This window comes from Triticum urartu, chromosome 7A (genome assembly GCF_056163025.1).
Source record: "Triticum urartu cultivar PI428250 chromosome 7A, HENAU_Tu73, whole genome shotgun sequence".
NCBI lineage: Eukaryota > Viridiplantae > Streptophyta > Magnoliopsida > Poales > Poaceae > Triticum > Triticum urartu.
Genome location: NC_141879.1, coordinates 670390731 through 670413936, shown reverse-complemented (window position 1 = coordinate 670413936; position 23206 = coordinate 670390731).

The following is a 23206-nucleotide window of genomic DNA, read 5'->3' as shown; positions in this document are numbered from 1 at the left end:
AGAGCAATCTCTATGTCAGATAATATGAAAACAATGGAAGATTATTAATGTAGATTTTGTGCATTGAAATATGAGTCCTACACCAGGTAAATGCTTTATCTTCTTTTTATGAGTTAGGATAGGATTTACTTAAAAACCACCGCTCGATTACACAAAGGAAAAAGGAGCGGTCGACAATAGGAGTAGGAGGGAGTAGGAAGAAAGTGATTAATTTGGTGGCTAGATTTTGGGATTTGTGAAGAAAAGTTATATAAATATATATACATCAATATTATGAATAAGAAATCAAAAATAAAATTTATGATATAAACTAATGAAATACATATTAATGTGGATTTGCTCCACTTAAATATGAGTCCTGGACCAGGTAAATGATTTATTTTCTTTTTATGAGTTAGGATAGGATTTGGTTAAAAAACACCCCTTGATGACACAAAGTAAAAGGGAGCAGTCGACAAGGAGTAGGAGGGAGTTGCAAGAAAGCAAATGTAAGGATTAAATTAGTGTCTAGAGTTTAGGATTTGTGAAGAGAAGTTATATAAATATGTATATACATATATATATTGTGAATAAGACAACAAAAATACAATATAGGATATAAACTAATCATATACATGTATATAAATAGAAAATGCATGTGCACCATCTAAGTACTATGAACTTTGATTAGCTCACCTCTGTCATTACATTGGTAGCGTAAATCTTTATCAGCTCAGCAGTAATGGTGTTGTATACAATGAGTACCAAGTGTGTTGAATCTTCAGTTATGTTGACTGCATGGCATTTCTGTATCAGAATAACACGTCTGAAGTTCGAAGCCGGAGATGGATGGCGCAAAGTGAGTGAGCCAGAAAAGGCAATATCTTTGCAGCCTGTAAGTTGTGAAAACTTTAATTATGTTGATCTGTTCTATTTTCTTAGACTCTGGTAGCATAACTCCTAACGAGCTCGGTAATAATGGTGTTGTATACGATGAGTTTCAAGTGTTCTTAATGTTCAGTTGTAATGATCATAGGCAACTCAGATAGGAATAACACGTGCGAAGCCAGAATAGGGATGGCTGGTGCAAAGCTCGTGAGCCGAAAAATGCATTAACTTCTCGGCATGTAAGTGGTTCAAACTTTAATTATGATCCCCTATGTCGTTTTGTTAGATTCTAGTAACATGATTCTTGATCTGTTTTGCAATACTTGTCCCATGTCGTATATGGTGAAGTGTGGTTTTACACCATTTTGTTATTTACTCATTGCTTGAATACTAATTATTGCATCTGATCAAATTGATTAACACATAAAGGATCTCGTCAGAAATTTTTGTTGCCTTGTATGAGGCTGAAACTCGACCGACGGAACAAGAAATCTACCTATAAGGTATTTCCTAGTAGTGCGTGGTTGTATAGAGGCCTGTGAATTAAAACAATGTATTTGCCCACCTATTTCTTTGTGATTCATGTTTTGGAAAGCTTCTTATCCCTTAAGTCCTACCTAGCTAGGGATTTACAAACATAAGTTTCATCTCCTTTACTAGTATTCATAGGTTGTGTTGTCGAAATTGGTGCATATTGATTTTACTATGCTACCCATCATCTCCAATTTTCCAATGAAAGTTTTAGGAAGGAGGAACATAGCCATATAGTAATATACAATGCTAGACAGGGAGGAATTCAGGAGGGAGAGTCTTCCTCCAGTGCAGGTAGCATTCCCTATCCAGGATTAGCAAAACTTCCCAAATTTCTCATCCACAAAAATCCAACCAGCATCTAAGTGTAGAGAAACTGACCAATTTGACGGTTGAAAATATCAACATAAAATTCAAAGATATTGTTATCACCCCCAACGCAAAGAATCTAACTTTTAAGATAATTGATCTTTAGGCCAGACATGAGCTCAGAAAGGTACATCAGGAGCTTAAGGTTGATCGCAGCCGAGGGGTCGTGCTCAAAACAGATCACCGTATCATCTGCATAATGCAAGACGGCCACACCTCCTTCAATCAAGTCCGGGGCAAGCCCCGTAAGCAATTTTTATTTCTAGGCATTGAAGATTATTTTCAAAAGACTCTCAACGGCCAGGTTAAACAAGAAAGGGGATAAAGGATCCCCTGTCGGACCCCCTTAGGACTCTTGAAGTAGGGCCCCATCTTGTTATTTAGCTTAATTCTAATAGTACCATTATAAATGATTTTAGCAATCCAATCACATCAGGTGCTATTAAAGCCCTTCATTATGTGGCACTCAAAGCAAAAACTACCAACTGATCTTGTCATCTGCTTTTTCAAAATCAAGTTTCTAAGCCACCCTATTTTTCTTCGTAACATGAGTGTGGTGAAGGACTTCATGAAGAGTTAGAATCCCATCCATAATGCTTCTACCTTTGATAAACGCATTCTGGTGCCGACTAATGAGTTTATCAACATACACTGCTACATGGTTGTCTAGGGCTTTTGTGATCAATTTGTAACGGCAGTGGAAGAGACACATAGGGTGGAATTGCTGGATTTTCTTAGCCCTCGAAAGTTTAGGATTTAAGGTGACCATGCCATAATTCAATCGAGACACATCCAGCGTTCCCGCATGGAAAGCATCCAAGAGACACATAATATTTACTTTCACAAACTCCCAATAGCTTTTGCAAAACTCAGTCGGAATGTTGTCGGGTCCGGGAGCCCTATTACTATCCATACCAAATAGGGTCGTCTTAACTTCCTCCTATGAGAAAGGGCAAGTAAGGAACTAGTTGTCTTCATCACTAAGCTTTTCACGATCTCCCAAGTTTCTAGGGAAAGATGAAAAAGGTTACCAGGGGCCGGGCCAAACAACTCCTTATAGAAAGACGTCGCATGATTAAGGAGATTTTTAGTACACACTCAATATTAACATCACTATCAATAAAGGGGTGAATTCTGTTCTTGCGCTTCCTACCATTCGCAATACGATGATAGTACATAGTGTTTTGATCCCCTTTCAACAGCCATCATTCACTCGATTGCTGTAGCCAGAATAGTTCTTCATTAACGAGTATTTCATTGAGTTCGGCTAGAAGGGATGCCCTATGACACCAAAGATCTTCCTTGATAGGTCCATCCTCCTCTAGCCTCTCAATCACCTCGAGGTCTGTGTGGATATCATTTTTGCGCTTCCTCATATGACCAAAATTATTAGATCCCCAACCTTTGAAGTACTTTTTAAATCTCTTAAGCTTAATATTAAGATGTCTATAGGATCATCGGACATAATAGGTTGTTCCCAAACTTTCTTGGCCAGGGGGAAAACATATCATTGGTTAGTCAACTAAGTTCAAATCAAAATTCTCATTTTTTTGGAGGTTCAGGTTTGGCTGCATTCAAGGAGAGAAGCAAATGATTGTGATCAGATTTGTCTCTCACAAGTTTATGGACCGAGACGAAAGGAAAGAGGTCTTCCCATTCATAACTCATGAGAACCCTATCAAGATTCTCCAGAGTAGGATGGTTTTGTTGATTAGACTAGGTGTATTTACCACCATTTAGGTGAATTTCCCTAAGATTAACTGCATTGATGAGAGTGTTAAACTTTTCCACATACTTATTATGCACCGTCTTTTCATTTTTGTCCTCGCAATCTCTCAAAATGTTGAAGTCACCACCTATAATGCAAGGAACAGAAAGATGTGAGCAGAAGGAATCTAGTTCTACTAGGAAGCCATCTTTAAGCTCGTCATCAGCCGCCCCATATACCACTAGAAGGGCCCAAATTTTATCTTTATCCACATCATGAATAGTGGCATGTAAGATATACCTTATGTCCTACCTAGCTGGAGTTTTACAAAGATTAGTTTCATCTCCTTTACTAGTACTCCTGGGTGTGTTGCACAAAATGGTGTAGATTGATTTTACTATGCTACTCGTCATTATTTTGTGTTTTAGTTCTTATTAAGTAATCGGCTTTGAACTAACACTCCTAACTATAGAATTATTAAAATGTTCACTTTTAGACCCTTGCTTGGTTTAAAGGCGGTAGTTGTTATTAGTGTGGGTACCCCATGTGTTAGTGTATAATTTCCATGTTGGTATGTGTACATACAAGATAGCATGTGTGTCTACTCCCCATATTAGTGTGTGCTTGACAAGATAGAGCATGTCTTCCCATGTTAATGGGTGTGATAGAAATGTCCAAGTGTATTTCTCACTTTAATGTGTTTGTGTGTGTACTACCCATTTCGCATGTTAAATGTTCAACCAATCCTATGTCAGATCATATAAAACAATGGAAGAGTATTAATGTGGATTTGCTGCACTAAAAACATGAGTCCTGGAGTAGGTAAATGAACTATCTTCCTTTTATGAGTTAGGATAGGATTTGGTTAAAAAGCTCCACTTGACGACAATAGGAGTAGGAGGGCGTAGCAAGAAAGCGGATGTAAGGATTAAATTGGTGTCTACAGTTTAGAATTTGTGAAGAAAAGTTATAAATATATATATACATATATATTGTTAACAGGACATTGGAAATACAATATAGGATATAAAGTAATCATATACATGTATATACATAGAAAATGCACGTGCACCATGTATGTGCTATAAGCTTTAATTACACTCCCCTATGCCATTCCATTGGTAGCGTAAATCTTGATCAGCTCAGCAGTAATGGTGTCGTATACGATGAGTGCCAAGTGTGCTGAATCTTCAGTTAGGTTGATTGCAGGGCATTTTATGTATCGGAATAACACAAGCAAAGTTCGAAAACGGAGATGGCAGACACAAACCGTCTGAGCCGGAAAAGGGAATAACTTTGCAGCCCATAAGTGGTTCAAACTTGAATTATGTTGTTTTTTGCTATTTAGTTAGACTATGGTAGTGTAACTCCTGATCTGCTCGGCAATAATGGTGTCGTGTACGATTAGTTTTAAGTGTGCTTAATCTTCAGTTGTACTGATTGTAGGGCATTTCAAATTGGAATAACATGTGCAAAACCAGAACAGGGATGGCTGGTGCAAAGCTCGTGAGCCGGAAAAGGCATTAACATTTCGGCATGTATGTGGTACAAACTTTAATTATACTTACATGTGTCATTGCATTAGATTCTGGTAACGTAATTCTTGATCTGTTCTGCAATAATGGTCCCGTGTCATATACGGAGAAGTGTGGTTTCACACCATTTTGTTATTTCCTCATTACTTGAATACTAACTTATTGCATCTCATATGATGGATTCGGATATTATGGATCTCATCATGTTGTTTTGTTGCCTTGTATGAGGATAAAACTCAACCAATGAAAAACTAGAAATCTAACTATAAGGTATTTCCTAGTAGTGTATGGGTGTCTAGGGACCTGTGAAATAAAAAATGCATTATCCCACCTAGTTCTTTGTGATTCATGTCTTGGAAAGCTTCTTATCCCTTAATTCCTACCTAGCTGGAGTTTTACAAACATAAGTTTGATCTCCTTTACTAGTATTCTTGGGTTGTGTTGTGGAAATTGGCGTAGATTGATTTTACTATGCTACTCATCATTATAATGTAATTTTGTTCTTATTAAGTAAGCAGCTTTGAACTACAATCCTAACTGTAGAATTATTTAAATGCTCACATTTAGACCCTTGCTTGTTTAAAAAGCGGTGTTTGTTATCAGTGTGGGCGCCTCATGTGTTAGTGTATAATTTCCATGTTGGTATGTGTACTTACAAGATAGTATGTGTGTCTACTCCCCATATTAGTCTGTGCTTGACAAAATAGAGTGTGTATTCCCATGTTTATGTGTATGATAACAATGTCCAAGTGTATTTTACACTTTAATTTGTGGTGGCAAAACATATTGAAGTGTATCCTCATATTAATGTGTGTGTGTACTACCCTTTTCCCATGTTAATGTGTTTGTACCATCCTCATGTACTTTAAGTAAAATGTATATCTATAGGCATTCCGGTGTTCCATTTTCTAATTATTAGTCCGCTGCTCTCATGTACATCTGTAAGTTTTTCGCTTGCACTTTTCTTAAACCACTCAAAATGCATAAGCATGTTTCTAAGATAAGCTTAATTTTGCCCCTTAATATAAATTAAACCACTCAAGACAGTATTCATGATGGAAATTTGTCATTGTGTATAAGATGTCATAATTGTGTCCTAGCGGTAATGTAATAAATCCCAATCTCTCTTTGGTTGGTTCTGCCAAGATATTTTCAAGTGCAAGGCATCTCAATTGTTGAGTTCTAGGAGAATTTTAGCTTTTATATAACAACAAAAAATGGGTCATCTACAAATGTAGAATAGAGGAGACTAGATAATCATCATGTCAAGCGAATAAGGTATTAGTTTCCTTAGTGATGCCACTATAGTACTAGATAAATCTGAAAGCAATCCCTATATATGTCAGATAATAGGAAAACAATGGAAGATTATTAATGTAGATTTTGTGCATTGAAATATGAGTCCTAGACCAGGTAAATGATTTGTCATATTTTTATGAGTTAGGATAGGATTTACTTAAAAACCACCACTCGATTACACGAGGAAAAAGGAGGAGTCGACAATAGGAGTAGGAGGGAGTACGAAGAAAGTGGATGTAAGGATTAATTTGGTGGCTAGATTTTGGGATTTGTGAAGAAAATTTATATAAATATATATACATCAATATTATGAATAAGAAATCAAAAATAAAATTTATGATATAAACTAATGAAATACACATTAATGTGGATTTGCTGCACTTAAATATGAGTCCTGGACCAGGTAAATGATTTATCTTCTTTTTATGAATTAGGATAGGATTTGGTTAAAAAACACCACTTGATGACACAAAGTTAAAGGGATCGGTCGACAATAGGAGTAGGAGGGAGTAGCAAGAAAGCAAATGTAAGGATTAAATTAGTGTCTAGAGTTTAGGATTTGTGAAGAGAAGTTGTATAAATATATATACATATATATTGTGAATAAGACAACAAAAATACAATATAGGATATAAACTAATCATATACATGTATATAAATAGAAAATGCATGTGCACCATCTAAGTACTATGAACTCTGAATACGCTCACCTTTGTCATTCCATTGGTAGCGTAAATCTTTATCAGCTCAGTAGTAATGGTGTCGTATACGATGAGTGCCAACTGTGTTGAATCTTCGGTTATGTTGACTTCATAGCATTTCCATATCAGAATAACACATCTGAAGTTCGAAATCGGAGATGGCTGGCGCAAAGCAAGTGAGCCAGAAAAGGCAATATCTTTGCAGCATGTAAATTGTGCAAACTTTAATTATGTTAATCTATTCTATTTTCTTAGACTCTGGTAGCATAACTCCTAACCAGCTCGGTAATAATGGTGTTGTATACGATGAGTTTCAAGTGTTCTTAATGTTCAGTTGTAATGATTGTAGGCAACTCAGATAGGAATAACACATGCGAAGCCAAAATAGGGATGGCCGGTGCAAAGCTCGTGAGCCAAAAAATGCATTAACTTTTCGGCATGTAAGTGGTTCAAACTTTAATTATGATCCCCTATGTCGTTCTGTTAGATTCTGGTAACATGATTCTTGATTTGTTTTGTAATACTTGTCCCGTGTCGTATACGGTGAAGTGTGGTTTTACACCATTTTGTTATCTACTCATTGCTTGAATACTAATTATTGCATCTGATTTAATCGATTAGCACATAAAGGATGTCATCAGAAATTTTTGTTGCCTTGTATGAGGCTAAAACTCGACCGACGGGAACAAGAAATCTACCTATAAGGTATTTCCTAGTAGTGTGTGCTTGTATAGAGGCCTGTGAATTAAAACAATGTATTTGCCCACCTAGTTCTTTGTGATTCATGTTTTCGAAAGCTTCTTATCCCTTAAGTCCTACCTAGCTGGAGATTTACAAACATAAGTTTCATCTCCTTTACTAGTATTCATAGGTTGTGTTGTCAAAATTGGTGTATATTGATTTTACTATGCTACCCATCATTATAATGTATTTTTTTTCTTATTAAGTAATAAACTTTGAACTAACACTCCTAACTATAGAATTGCTTAGATGCTCACATTTAGACCCTAGCTTTTTTAAAGCGGTGTTTGTTATCAATGTAGGCACCTCGTGTGTTAGTGTATAATTTCCATGTTGGTACGTGTACTTACAAGATAGTATGCGTGTCTACTCCCCATATTAGTGTGGGCTTGACAAGATAGAGCACGTCTTCCCTTGTTTCTGTGTGCGATAACATTGTCCAAGTGTATTTTACATTTTAATTTGTGTTGGCTACACATATTGTAGTGTATCCTCATATTAATGTGTGTGTACTACCCTTTTCCCATGTTAATGTGTTTGTACCATCCTCATGTACTTCAAATAAAATGCATATCCGTAGGCATTCTGGTGTTCCATTTTGTTAATTGTTAGTTCGCTGATCTCATGTACTTCTGCAAGCTTTTCGCTTGCACTTTTCTTAAACCACTCAAAATGCATAAGCACATATCTAAGATAAGCTTAATTTTGCCCCTTGATATAAGAGATTGACCTGTTTCGAATAGTTTTTCCACATTTATCATCAAGTTTGTTTTGTTATCATACCACCTGCAGTAATATTGCATATCCAAGTAAATACCTGCTCCAACTATTCCAGCCATCAAACTTTGAAGAGCACAATGGAAGTCCCCACCATTCCACATATGGTGTTCCTATAAAAGGTAACCTCACTCTTGATGGAAATTTGGCATTGTGTATAAGATTCCATAATTGTGCTGCTAGTGATAATATAATAAATCCCCATCTCTCTTTGGTTGGTTCTCAACAACAACAACAACAACAACACAACAGCAGCAATGTAACACCCCGGATATGATTTACCCAATTTGTACTCCAACTCTTGCCGTTTCCGACGTTAAGTTATTTTATTTTCTCGAGTTCAGGTCTTTGTCTCCGTGTGTTGTTCTCGTTGTCATGCTTCTCATATCATGTCATCATGTGCATTGTATTCGCATACGTGTTCATCTCATGCATCCGAGCATTTTCCCCGTTATCCGTTTTGCATTCCGGCGCTTCGTTCTCCTTCGGTGGTCATTTCTACCTTTCTTTCGTGTGTGGGGATTAAACATTTCCGGATTGGACCGAGACTTGCCAAGCGGCCTTGGTTTACTACCAGTAGACCGCCTGTCAAGTTTCGTACCTTTTGGACTTCGTTTGATACTCCAACGGTTAACCGAGGGACCGAAAAGGCCTCGTGTGTGTTGCAGCCCAACACCCCTCCAAGTTGGCCCAAAACCCACCAAAACCCTCTACATCATCTAGAGCGTTCGATCACGATCGCGTGGCCGCAAAGCGCACCTCATTTGGACTCTCCTAGCTCCCTCTATGCCTATATAAAGACCCCCTCCTCTAAATTCGCGGATGCCCTCTCCGAAACCCTAGATCCATCCACCGTCGCCGCCGGACGTGTCCGGACGGAGCCGGACAACGTCCGATCCGCCCGCCGCTGCCACATGGCGCCGCGCCACTCGCCCGCCGGCCGCCCCACATCGCTGGCCCGGGAGGCCCAGGAGGGGCCCCCGAGGCCCGTTGCCTCGCCCGCCGCCCGGCTCCCTCCCCGCGTGCCCCGCGCCGCCTTCGTCCCCGCGCCCGGCGACCGCCGCCCCGGTTGCCGGCAAGCGCCGCCCCGGTCGTCGCCGAGCATCGCTCCGGCCACCGCGGCCGGGCCTCGCCGCCGCCCCTCGCCGCGGACGCCGCCACCGCGCCGCCGCACGGCTCCGGCCTCCTCCTCCTCTCCCTCGACGCCAGCCGCCGTCTACTCCGTCAACTCCGGCGAGCTCGGGCCGGTGATCCTCGAAGAACATGCCGCTATAGTACCGGGCCAGATCCAGATCCAGATCCGGATCGGGTTGACTTTTTCCCCGAAACCCTAACTTTTTGTCTATGTTCATCGTGCCGTAACTTTGCATCCGTAACTCCGTTTTGCGCATATAGCATATCAAAATGTTCATCTCAGAGAGTACATCATTTCATTCCATTGCATCATTTTCATTTGAGTTCATCTTGATGCCCGAAATGCTGTTAGAAGAGTGCTGCTTGAGTTAATTGTCAGATCTGCTGCTCCATTTAGATATTTGTCATTTTTCCATGATTAATGTGTGCATGATATGCGCATGAGCTCTACATATGTTTTGTTAAGGGTTTTGCCATCTTTCCAGAGGTGCAACCCATGTATTTTTGTGATATGTGTGGTGACTAGCACAAGCTTGCAAAGTGAGGCACTTGGTAATGCTGATTTCAGGGACTTAGCATTTCCACTAAGTCCTTGACCTGTTTATCTCATATGGCCATATGTTCATGTTGTTTCCTAGTGATCCGTGCCTCTTTTGAGGATGATCAGTAAGGATGTTTTGTTAATATTGTAGTGCTCTATCCATCCATGTCTTTGTTTGAAATTATGGAGCACCCTAGCTTGAGTCAATCGAGCTCTACTTTTGTCATTTCGTGAATCTGGGCAGATTGTCTACTTGTTAGCGATTTTGCCGATGATGTTGTAGTCGATCCGTGCATGCTATGTTATTGTTCTTGCCATGTCTAGCCTGTATTTTGTGTATTCTTAATGGGTGTATGCTTAGTTTGTCATGAATTGCTCTGTAGCGAGTGCATCGAGCTCGTAAACATGCCTACTTGATATCTGTTTTCAGCATGTTCCAGTTTTCACCAAGTCTAAGAACTGATTATGTTTTTGCCATGTTCACATGCTTGCAATTGTATTTTCTGATCCCTTTTGGCTCAAGGTCACTAAGGGATTTTTGTTAAGATCTTTGAGTAGCTCCATGCCATGCTTTACTTTGCCATGTTTAGGTCCTGTAGTATATAGTTTTGTTGCTCCGAAGAGTGCTATCTGATCTGAAATTCCAGACAAGTGTTAATTTCAGTAAGGCTGAAATCTGTTTACCATATGCATTTTTGCCATGCTTGTTTGAACCTGTTAATGGATGATTTGACCGTAGCTCAGTGCTAGACTTTTGTTAAGCATCATGAATGCATCCCTGCCATGTATTTTGATGCCATGTTTGAGTGTGGAAGCATGTTCATCTTGTTGCATTTAGATGGCTACTTGCTGTAAATCGTAGAACGTGGTCATATTTGAATCGCTTGCCATTACCAAACCGTAACTCCGATTCCGGTGTTCTTTATATCATTTTCAAGCGATTTCATCTCATCTTTCCAGTGGCATACTTGGATTTCCAAGTTGAGGCCAGGTTCATGCATCCCTTGTCAAATCTTGCATATGCATCCCGCATCGCATCCCGCATAGCATACCATCCTTGCATCATATTGTTTGAGCTTTGCACGTGGTTGATTGTGTTCCGTTTACTTGTTTGTCTTGTTTGGGTAGAGCCGGGAGACGAGTTCGCTAATGAGGATCCCGTTGAGTTTGCTTTTGAGGATCCAGTCAACTCTGACAACTTTGCAGGCAAGATGATCATACCCTCGAAATCACTACTATCTTTGCTTTGCTAGATGCTCACTCTTTTGCTATGCCTATGCTATGATGCCTAGCACTTGCTTTTCATGCCTCCCAAATTGCCATGTCAAACCTCTAACCCACCATGTCCTAGCAAACCGTTATTTGGCTATGTTACCGCTTTGCTCAGCCCCTCTTATAGCGTTGCTAGTTGCAGGTGAAGATTGGAGACCGTTCCTTGTTGGAACATTATTTACTTGTTGGGATATCATTATATTGTCATGTTATCTTAATGCATCTATATACTTGGTAAAGGGTGGAAGGCTCGGCCTCTCGCCTAGTGTTTTGTTCCACTCTTGCCGCCCTAGTTTCCGTCATATCGGTGTTATGTTCCCAGATTTTGCGTTCCTTACGCGGTTGGGTTATAATGGGAACCCCTTGATAGTTCGCCTTGATTAAAGCTTTTCCAGCAATGCCCAACCTTGGTTTTACCATTTGCCACCTAGCCCCTTTTTCCCTTGGGTTTCCGGAGCCCGAGGGTCATCTTATTTTAGCCCCCCTTGGGCCAGTGCTCCTCTGAGTGTTGGTCCAAACTAGAGTCCTGTGCAGCGCCCCCTCGGGGAAACTCGAGGTTTGGTTTTAGTTGTATGGAGCGCTCATCTGAGTGTGCCCTGAGAACGAGATATGTGCAGCTCCTATCGGGATTTGTCAGCACATTCGGGCGGTGTTGCTGGATTTGTTTTAACCTGTCGAAGTGTCTTGTAGAACCGAGGCATTGAGTCTGATCGGAATGTCTCGGGAGGAGATCTATTCCTTCGTTGACCGTGAGAGCTCGTCATGGGCTAAGTTGGGACTCCCCTGCAGGGATTTGAACTTTCGAAAGCCGTGCCCGTGGTTATGGGCAGATGGGAATTTGTTAATGTCCGTTTGTAGATAACTTGGACCTTAACTTAATTAAAATGAATCAACCATGTGAGTTACCATGATGGTCTCTTCTCGGCGGAGTCCGGGAAGTGAACACGGTGTTGGAGTAATGCTTGCCGCAGGATGCCCTCTAGTTATTCGTTCGCGCTTTGCCTCCTCTTCTCGCTCTCTTTTGCGAACAGGATAGCCACCATATATGCTAGTCGCTTGCTGCAGCTGCACATATATACCTTGCCTTTCCTATTAAGCTTAAATAGTCTTGATCACGAGGGTGCGAGATTGCTGAGTCCCTGTGGCTCACAGATTACTTCCAAACCAGTTGCAGGGCCTGATGATTCCGCTCCAGGTGGCGCGCTTGAGCTCAAGTGGGAGTTCGACGAGGACTCGCAATGATACTACGTGTCTTTCCCTGATGATCAGTAGTGGTGCCCAGTTGGGGGTGATCGGGACCATGTCGCATGTTGGGTTATCTTTTATTTTGGCGCCGTAGTCGGGCCATGAGTGTTTGGATGATGTAATGTTATTTATGTACCTTGATTGACGTGGCGAGTGTAAGCCAACTATGTTATCTCCCCTTTATTATTTATATTACATGGGATGTTGTGAAGATTGCCTAACTTGCGACATATGCCTTCAATGCGATTATGCCTCTAAGTCGTGCCTCGACACGTGGGAGATATAGTCGCATCGAGGGTGTTACAAGCAACCACAACAGCAGCAGCATCAGCATCAGCAACAACAACAACAACAACAACAAATGGATCATGTACAAATGCAGACATAGCGGAGACTAGATAAGCATCATATCAAATGAATAAGGTATTAGTTTCCTTATGTGATGCCACTACAGTACTACATAAATCTTAAAGCACTCACTATGTCAGATAATATGAAAACAACGGTAGAGTATTAGTGTAGATTTGCTGCATTAAAATATCAGTACTAGACCAGGTAAATGATTTGTCTTCTTTTTATGAGTTAGGATAGGATTTGGTTAAAAAGCACCACTCGATGACACAAAGGAAAAGGGAGCGATCGACAATAGGACTAGGAGGGAGTAGCAAGAAAGCCAATGTAAGGATTAAATTGGTGTTTGTAGTGTCGGATTTGCGAAGAAAAATTATATAAATACACACACACACACACACACACACATATATATATTGTGAATAGGACATCGCAAATACAATATAGGATAGAAACTAATCATATACATGGATAAACATAGAAAATGCATGTGCACCATGTAATTGCTATGAACTTTAATTACGCTCACCTATGGTGTTCCATTGGTGGCATAAATCCTGATCAACTCAGTAGTAATGGTGTCATATAAGATGAGTGCCAAGTGTGTTGAATTTTCAGTCATATTGGTTGCAGGGCATTTCCGTATTGGAGTAACACATGCGAAGTTGGAAACTAGAGATGGCTGGCGGAAAGCGTGTGAGCCAAAAAAGGCAAGTACTTTGCAACCTGTAAGTTGTGCAAACTATAATTATTTTGTTCTTCGCTAGTATTTGGTTAGACTCTTGTAGCGTAACTCCTGATCTGCTCAACAATAATGGTGTCGTATACGATGAGTTTGAAGTTTGCTTAATCTTTAGTTGTATTGATTGCAGTGCAATTCAAATATGAACAACACGTGCGAAACGAGAACATGGATGGCTGGTGAAAATCTCATGAGCCAGAAAATGCATTAAGTTTTCATCATGTAAGTGGTACAAACTTTAGTTATGCTCCCATGTGTCGCTCTGTTAGATTCTGGTAACATAATCCTTGATCTGCTCTGCAATAATGGTCCCGTGTCATATACGGCGAAGTGTGGTTTTACACCATTTTGTTATTTACTCATTGCTTGAATACTAACTTATTGCATCTGATCGAATGGATTAGCATATAACAGATCTCATCAAGCTGTTTTTCTTGCCTTGTATGAGGGTAAAACTCGACCGCCGGGAACAAGAAATCTACCTATAAGGTATTTCCTAGTAGTTTATGGTTGTCTATGGGCATGTGAATTAAAAAATGCATTAGCCCACCTACTAATTTGTGATTCATGTTTTGGAAAGCTTATTGTCCGTTACGTCCTACCTAGCTGGAGTTCTACAAATGTAAGTTTCATCTCCTTTGCTAGTATTAATGGGTTGTGTCGTGGAATTAGTGTAGATTGATTTTACTATCCTACTCGTCATTATAATGTCTTTTGTTCTTATTCAGTAATAAACTTTGAACTAAAACTCTTAACTATAGAATTATTTAAGTGCTCACGTTTAGACCCTTGGTTGTTTAAAAAGCGGTGTTTGCTTTCAATATGGGCACCTCATGTGTTAGTGTATAATTTCCATGTTGGTATGTGTGCTTACAACATAGTATGTGTGTCTACTCCCCATATTAGCGTGTTCTTGACAAGATAGAGTGTGTTTTCCCATGTTTATGTGTGTGATATCAATGTCCAAGTATATTTTACACTTTAATTTGTGTTGGCATCACATATTGAAGTGTATCCTCATATTAATGTGTGTGTGTACTACCCATTTCCCATGTTAATGTGTTTGTACCATACTCATGTACTTCAAGTAAAATATATATCCATAGGCATTATGGTGTTCCATTTTTAACTGTTAGTTCAATGATCACATGTACTTCTGCAAGCTTTTCACTTGTACTTTTCTTAAACCACTCAAAATGCATAAGCACATATCGAAGATAAACTTAATATTTCCCCTTGATATAAGAGATTGACATGTTTCCAAGATTTTTTTCCACCTTTATCATCAAGTTTGTTTTCTTATCACACCACCTGCAGTAATATTGCATATCCAAGGAAATACCTCCTCCAACTGTTCCAACCATCAAACTTTGAAGAGCACAATGAAAGTCCCCACCATTCCACATATGGTGTTCGTATACAAAGTAGCCTCACACTTGATGTAGTTATAACCTTTAAATAAATATTAACAACCACAACATAGATAATAAAATAATATTCATGATGAAATTTGGCATTGTGTATAAGATGTCATAATTATGTGCTAGCAACAATTTAATAAATCCCTATCTCTCTTTGGTTGGTTCTGCCAAGATATTTTCAAGTGTAAGGCGCACCCCAATTGTTGAGTTACAGGAGATTTTGATCAGTTATATAACAACAAAAAATGGGCCATCTACAAAAACAGATATAGAGGAGACTAGATAATTATTATATCTAGTGAATAAGGTATTAGTTTCCTAATGTGATGCCCCTACAGTACTAGATAAATCTTAAAGCAATCCCTATGTCAGATAATATGAAAACATTGGAAGAGTATTAATGTGGATTTTCTGCATTAAAATATGAGTTCTAGACCAGGTAAATGATTTGTCCTGTTTTTATGATTAGGATAGGATTTGTTAAGAAGCAGCACTCGATGACACGAGGGAAAAGGGAGCGGTCGACAATATGAGTAGGAGGGAGTAGGAAGAAAGTAGATGTAAGGGTTAAATTGGTGACTGGATTTTAGGAGTGAAGAAAAGTTATAAATATATATACATCTATATTATGAATAAGAAATAAAAATACAATATATGATATAAACTAATAAAATACATAATAATGTGGATTTACTGCACTAAAATATGAGTATTGGACTAGGTAAACGAAAGGCACCAGACGCTGCCATGTGGCAGTGTTCGGTGCGTGCACGTATGAATACGAAACTTGATGGATGCACTGTCAAATGTTTTTGCTGACAGATGCTGCTGGCATAGGTCATCTATGCCGACGGTTTTTCTATGCCAACGGGCAAGGGAGATATGCCGACGCTATTGATGCCAACGGTTTACATAGCCCATGATTCCTATAGTGTATAATGGATGCCTTTATTTCTCAATAATAGTATAACTGAAATATGCATACCATTATTACTCTGGACATTTTATTTTACAAAAGCAATGGAGAGCGCTAAGAAAATATTACTTGATGGAATTACCCCGTCGTACTACTTTCTGGCCACAATTCTTGAATCCGATATGCAATCTACTAAGATGACTACATACATGTTGTTAGAAATGAATCCACAAAGTATAGCTCCTTAGTCTCACATGTACGACATATTATCTGGTTCAAATAAACTCACTAACATGTGTATATCATCTATCTAGAGCCTTTTTGCCATATACAATAGTTAAACTGTAAATGATGTAGCCAGTTTTATGTAGGCAGTAATTTTAGTAGATGAAATGTATGGATTCTCTAATACACGCCTACACTTCACAGTGAATATGAAAATATTGATTGGAGTACGTGCATCATGTTTTGTAACTCCGCATTGAGGGGCTTCATCTTGGAGCCACCACTCGCTAGATAATTTGGACGCAAATCCTAATATCATGTTAGCTAGTAATGTTTCAGACCGGATAAATCCATTCCACCCGTGGAAATATACATATGTTGAACTCCATCAGTAGCAAAAAAAGAGCAATAAATCCATTCCACCCGTGGAAATATACATTATTGCATCTGATCAAATTGATTAACACATAAAGGATCTCATCAGAAATTTTTGTTGCCTTGTATGAGGCTGAAACTCGACCGACGGGAACAAGAAATCTACCTATAAGGTATTTCCTAGTAGTGCGTGGTTGTATAGAGGCCTGTGAATTAAAACAATGTATTTGCCCACCTAGTTCTTTGTCATTCATGTTTTGGAAAGCTTCTTATCCCTTAAGTCCTACCTAGCTAGAGATTTACAAACATAAGTTTCATCTCCTTTACTAGTATTCATAGGTTGTGTTGTCGAAATTGGTGCATATTGATTTTACTATGCTACCCATCATCTCCAATTTTCCAATGAAAGTTTTAGGAAGGAGGAACATAGCCATATAGTAATATACAATGCTAGACAGGGAGGAATTCAGGAGGGAGAGTCTTCCTCCAGTGGAGGTAGCATTCCCTATCCAGGATTAGCAAAACTTCCCAAATTTCTCATCCACAAAAATCCAACCAAGGCATCTAAGTGTAGAGAAACTGACCAATTTGACAGTTGAAAATATCAACATAAAATTCAAAGATATTGTTATCACCCCCAACGCAAAGGATCTAACTTTTAAGATAATTGATCTTTAGGCCAGACATGAGCTCAAAAAGGTACAGCAGGAGCTTAAGGTTGATCGCAGTCGAGGGGTCGTGCTCAAAACAGATCACCGTATCATCTGCATAATGCAAGACGGCCACACCTCCTTCAATCAAGTCCGGGGCAAGCCCCGTAAGCAATTTTTATTTCTAGGCATTGAAGATTATTTTCAAAAGACTCTCAACGGCCAGGTTAAACAAGAAAGGGGATAAAGGATCCCCTGTCGGACCCCCTTAGGACTCTTGAAGTAGGGCCCCATCTTGTTATTTAGCTTAATTCTAATAGTACCATTATAAATGATTTTAGCAATCCAATCACATCAGGTGCTATTAAAGCCCTTCATTATGTGGCACTCAAAGCAAAAACTACCAACTGATCTTGTCATCTGCTTTTTCAAAATCAAGTTTCTAAGCCACCCCAGTTTTCTTCATAACATGAGTGTGGTGAAGGACTTCATGAAGAGTTAGAATCCCATCCATAATGCTTCTCCCTTTGATAAACGCATTCTGGTGCCGACTAATGAGTTTATCAACATACACTGCTACATGGTTGTCTAGGGCTTTTGTGATCAATTTGTAACGGCAGTGGAAGAGACACATAGGGAGGAATTGCTGGATTTTCTTAGCCCTCGAAAGTTTAGGATTTAAGGTGACCATGCCATAATTCAATCGAGACACATCCAGCGTTCCCGCATGGAAAGCATCCAAGAGACACATAATATTTACTTTCACGAACTCCCAATAGCTTTTCCAAAACTCAGTCGGAATGTTGTCGGGTCCGGGAGCCCTATTACTATCCATACCAAATAGGGTCATCTTAACTTCCTCCTATGAGAAAGGGCGAGTAAGGAACTAGTTGTCTTCATCACTAAGCTTTTCACGATCTCCCAAGTCTCTAGGGAAAGATGAAAAAGGTTACCAGGGGCCGGGCCAAACAACTCCTTATAGAAAGACGTCGCATGATTAAGGAGATTTTTAGTACACACTCAATATTAACATCACTATCAATAAAGGAGTGAATTCTGTTCTTGCGCTTCCTACCATTCGCAATACGATGATAGTACATAGTGTTTTGATCCCCTTTCAACAGCCATCATTCACTCGATTGCTGTAGCCAGAATAGTTCTTCATTAACGAGTATTTCGTTGAGTTCGGCTAGAAGGCATGCCCTATGACACCGAAGATCTGCCTTGATAGGTCCATCCTCGTCTAGCCTCTCAATCACCTTGAGGTCTGTGTGGATATCATTTTTGCGCTTCCTCATATGACCAAAATTATTAGATCCCCAACCTTTGAAGTACTTTTTAAATCTCTTAAGCTTAATATTAAGATGTCTATAGGATCATCGGACATAATAGGTTGTTCCCAAACTTTATTGGCCAGGGGGAAAACATATCATTGGTTAGTCAACTAAGTTCAAATCAAAATTCTCATTTTTTTGGAGGTTCAGGTTTGGCTGCATTCAAGGAGAGAAGCAAATGATTGTGATCAGATTTGTCTCTCACAAGTATACGGACCGAGACGAAAGGAAAGAGGTCTTCCCATTCATAACTCATGAGAACCCTATCAAGATTCTCCAGAGTAGGATGGTTTTGTTGATTAGATCAGGTGTATTTACCACCATTTAGGTGAATTTCCCTAAGATTAACTACATTGATGAGAGTGTTAAACTTTTCCACATACTGATTATGCACCGTCTTTTCATTTTTGTCCTCGCAATCTCTCAAAATGTTGAAGTCACCACCTATAATGCAAGGAACAGAAAGATGTGAGCAGAAGGAATCCATTTCTACTAGGAAGCCATCTGTAAGCTCGTCATCAGCCTCCCCATATACCACTAGAAGGGCCCACATTTTATCTTTATCCACATCATGAATAGTGGCATGTAAGATATACCTTATGTCCTACCTAGCTGGAGTTTTACAAAGATTAGTTTCATCTCCTTTACTAGTACTCCTGGGTGTGTTGTAGAAAATGGTGTAGATTGATTTTACTATGCTACTCATCATTATTCTGTGTTTTAGTTCTTATTAAGTAATCGGCTTTGAACTAACACTCCTAACTATAGAATTATTAAAATGTTCACTTTTAGACCCTTGCTTGGTTTAAAGGCGGTGGTTGTTATTAGTGTGGGTACCCCATGTGTTAGTGTATAATTTCCATGTTGGTATGTGTACATACAAGATAGCATGTGTGTCTACTCCCCATATTAGTGTGTGCTTGACAAGATAGAGCATGTCTTCCCATGTTAATGGGTGTGATAGAAATGTCCAAGTGTATTTCTCACTTTAATGTGTTTGTGTGTGTACTACCCATTTCGCATGTTAAATGTTCAACCAATCCTATGTCAGATAATATGAAACAATGGAAGAGTATTAATGTGGATTTGCTGCACTAAAAACATGAGTCCTGGAGTAGGTAAATGAACTATCTTCCTTTTATGAGTTAGGATAGGATTTGGTTAAAAAGCTCCACTTGACGACAATAGGAGTAGGAGGGCGTAGCAAGAAAGCGGATGTAAGGATTAAATTGGTGTCTACAGTTTAGAATTTGTGAAGAAAAGTTATAAATATATATATACATATATATTGTTAACAGGACATTGGAAATACAATATAGGATATAAAGTAATCATATACATGTATATACATAGAAAATGCACGTGCACCATGTATGTGCTATAAGCTTTAATTACACTCACCTATGCCATTCCATTGGTAGCGTAAATCTTGATCAGCTCAGCAGTAATGGTGTCGTATACGATGAGTGCCAAGTGTGCTGAATCTTCAGTTAGGTTGATTGCAGGGCATTTTATGTATCGGAATAACACAAGCGAAGTTCAAAACCGGAGATGGCGGACACAAACCGTCTGAGCCGGAAAAGGGAATAACTTTGCAGCCCATAAGTGGTGTAAACTTGAATTATGTTGTTTTTTGCTATTTAGTTAGACTATGGTAGTGTAACTCCTGATCTGCTCGGCAATAATGGTGTCGTGTACGATTAGTTTTAAGTGTGCTTAATCTTCAGTTGTACTGATTGCAGGGCATTTCAAATTGGAATAACATGTGAAAAACCAGAATAGGGATGGCTGGTGCAAAGCTCGTGAGCCGGAAAAGGCATTAACATTTTGGCATGTATGTGGTACAAACTTTAATTATACTTACATGTGTCATTCCATTAGATTCTGGTAACGTAATTCTTGACTTGTTCTGCAATAATGGTCCCGTGTCATATACGGAGAAGTGTGGTTTCACACCATTTTTTTATTTCCTCATTACGTGAATACTAACTTATTGCATCTCATATGATGGATTCGGATATTATGGATCTCATCAGGTTGTTTTGTTGCCTTGTATGAGGATAAAACTCAACCAATGAAAAACTAGAAATCTAACTATAAGGTATTTCCTAGTAGTGTATGGGTGTCTAGGGACCTGTGAAATAAAAAATGCATTATCCACCTAGTTCTTTGTGATTCATGTCTTGGAAAGCTTCTTATCCCTTAGTTCCTACCTAGCTGGAGTTTTACAAACATAAGTTTGATCTCCTTTACTAGTATTCATGGGTTGTGTTGTGGAAATTGGCGTAGATTGATTTTACTATGCTACTCATCATTATAATGTAATTTTGTTCTTATTAAGTAATCATCTTTGAACTACACTCGTAACTGTAGAATTATTTAAATGTTCACATTTAGACCCTTGCTTGTTTAAAAAGCGGTGTTTGTTATCAGTGTGGGCGCCTCATGTGTTAGTGTATAATTTCCATGTTGGTATGTGTACTTACAAGATAGTATGTGTGTCTACTCCCCATATTAGTCTGTGGTTGACAAAATAGAGTGTGTATTCCCATGTTTATGTGTATGATAACAATGTCCAAGTGTATTTTACACTTTAATTTGTGTTGGCAAAACATATTGAAGTGTATCCTCATATTAATGTGTGTGTGTGTGTACTACACTTTTCCCATGTTAATGTGTTTGTACCATCCTCATGTACTTCAAGTAAAATGTATATCTATAGGCATTCTGGTGTTCCATTTTCTAATTATTAGTCCGCTGCTCTCATGTACATCTGTAAGTTTTTCGCTTGCACTTTTCTTAAACCACTCAAAATGCATAAGCATGTTTCTAAGATAAGCTTAATTTTGCCCCTTAATATAAATTAAACCACTCAAGACAGTATTCATGATGGAAATTTGTCATTGTGTATAAGATGTCATAATTGTGTCCTAGCGGTAATGTAATAAATCCCAATCTCTCTTTGGTTGGTTCTGCCAAGATATTTTCAAGTGCAAGGCATCTCAATTGTTGAGTTGTAGGAGAATTTTAGCTTTTATATAACAACAAAAAATGGGTCATCTACAAATGCAGAATAGAGGAGACTAGATAATCATCATGACAAGTGAATAAGGTATTAGTTTCCTTAGTGATGCCACTATAGTACTAGATAAATCTGAAAGCAATCCCTATATATGTCAGATAATATGAAAACAATGGAAGATTATTAATGTAGATTTTGTGCATTAAAATATGAGTCCTAGACCAGGTAAATGATTTGTCATATTTTTATGAGTTAGGATAGGATTTACTTAAAAACCACCACTCGATTACACAGAGGAAAAAGGAGCAGTCGACAATAGGAGTAGGAGGGAGTACGAAGAAAGTGGATGTAAGGATTAATTTGGTGGCTAGATTTTGGGATTTGTGAAGAAAAGTTATATAAATATATATACATCAATATTATGAATAAGAAATCAAAAATAAAATTTATGATATAAACTAATGAAATACACATTAATGTGGATTTGCTGCACTTAAATATGAGTCCTGGACCAGGTAAATGATTTATCTTCTTTTTATGAATTAGGATAGGATTTAGTTAAAAAACACCACTTGATGACACAAAGTAAAAGGGATCGGTCGACAATAGGAGTAGGAGGGAGTAGCAAGAAAGCAAATGTAAGGATTAAATTAGTGTCTAGAGTTTAGGACTTGTGAAGAGAAGTTGTATAAATATATATACATATATATTGTGAATAAGACAACAAAAATACAATATAGGATATAAACTAATCATATATATATGTATATAAATAGAAAATGCATGTGCACCATCTAAGTACTATGAACTCTGAATACGCTCACCTCTGTCATTCCATTGGTAGCGTAAATCTGTATCAGCTCAGTAGTAATGGTGTCATATACGATGAGTGCCAAGTGTGTTGAATCTTCGGTTATGTTGACTGCATAGCATTTCCATATCAGAATAACACATCTGATGTTTGAAATCGGAGATTGCTGGCGCAAAGCAAGTGAGCCAGAAAAGGCAATATCTTTGCAGCATGTAAGTTGTGCAAACTTTAATTATGTTGATCTATTCTATTTGCTTAGACTCTGGTAGCATAACTCCTAACCAGCTCGGTAATAATGGTGTTGTATACGATGAGTTTCAAGTGTTCTTAATGTTCAGTTGTAATGATTGTAGGCAACTCAGATAGGAATAACACATGCGAAGCCAGAATAGGGATGGCTGGTGCAAAGCTCGTGAGCCAAAAAATGCATTAACTTTTCGGCATGTAAGTGGTTCAAACTTTAATTATGATCCCCTATGTCGTTCTGTTAGATTCTGGTAACATGATTCTTGATTTGTTTTGTGATACTTGTCCCGTGTCGTATACGGTGTAGTGTGGTTTTACACCATTTTGTTATCTACTCATTGCTTGAATACTAATTATTGCATCTGATCTAATTGATTAGCACATAAAGGATGT